The sequence below is a fragment of the Penaeus japonicus genome, unplaced genomic scaffold (assembly GCF_977035675.1).
Source record: "Penaeus japonicus unplaced genomic scaffold, GWHDUDI00000001_assembly GWHDUDI00000001, whole genome shotgun sequence".
Taxonomy (NCBI): domain Eukaryota; kingdom Metazoa; phylum Arthropoda; class Malacostraca; order Decapoda; family Penaeidae; genus Penaeus; species Penaeus japonicus.
Genome location: NW_028234403.1, coordinates 54,196,358 through 54,197,029, shown reverse-complemented (window position 1 = coordinate 54,197,029; position 672 = coordinate 54,196,358). Strand labels below are relative to the sequence as shown.

At 47.8% G+C, this 672-nt stretch overlaps 1 protein-coding gene across 1 annotated transcript in view; it reads right to left on the bottom strand.

The window, feature by feature from the left end:
• Positions 1–408: 408 nt before the first annotated feature.
• LOC122249442 (trace amine-associated receptor 1) overlaps positions 409–672 on the bottom strand; it is a gene marked incomplete in the record, with an annotated part of 50,827 nt that continues 50,563 nt past the window's right edge. Inside the window, 1 exon segment of the mRNA XM_086542645.1 lies at positions 409–672. This exon segment is cut by the window's right edge and continues 145 nt beyond it.

Sequence of the window (672 nt, the reverse complement as noted above, 5' to 3'; positions counted from 1 at the left end):
ATAAACAAAAGAAGTAATACATCGACTGCGCTAATTAATTCCCAAACGAATATAGAAACAATATATCGAAAACCGGTCGAAAGATCTACACACTACGGATATTATTTAGACATCGGTTCAATACGTAATCGGTCTAAGATATCGGAATACCAGCCTGATAGGAGGGGGGAGGGGGAGGAGGAGGGGGAGAAGGGTAACGGGGGGAATAAGGAAGTGGGGGGTGGAGAGAATGGAATGAAATGGCGGGTGGGAAGGGGAGGGGGAGGGGGAAGGGGAGGGGGAAGGGGATGGGGGAGGGGGAGGGGGAAGGGGGGGTTTTCTGACACTACTGTCGCTACGAGTTTCTCATCTAAGATATGGTCACACGAAAGAAAGAGAAGGAGAAAAACAAAAAAACAAAAAAGCGAAGAGAAAGAGAGAAAGAGAGAGAAGCAGAGGAGAAAACAGAAAAATAATAATCATCCGCCTCTCTCTCTCTCTCTCTCTCTCTCTCTCTCTCTCTCTCCTCTTCTTTTATATTGATTGTCCTAGTTATCGTGGCCTGCCGTGACCCCTTCCTTTTTCATCGACCCCCATCGAGATCGTAGCCTCAGAGGTCAAAGGTCAAGGACACGATCCCAAGCCTCCTCCGAAGTATAGACCCAAACTTGGAGTGAGCTGGAGTGAGCTTAT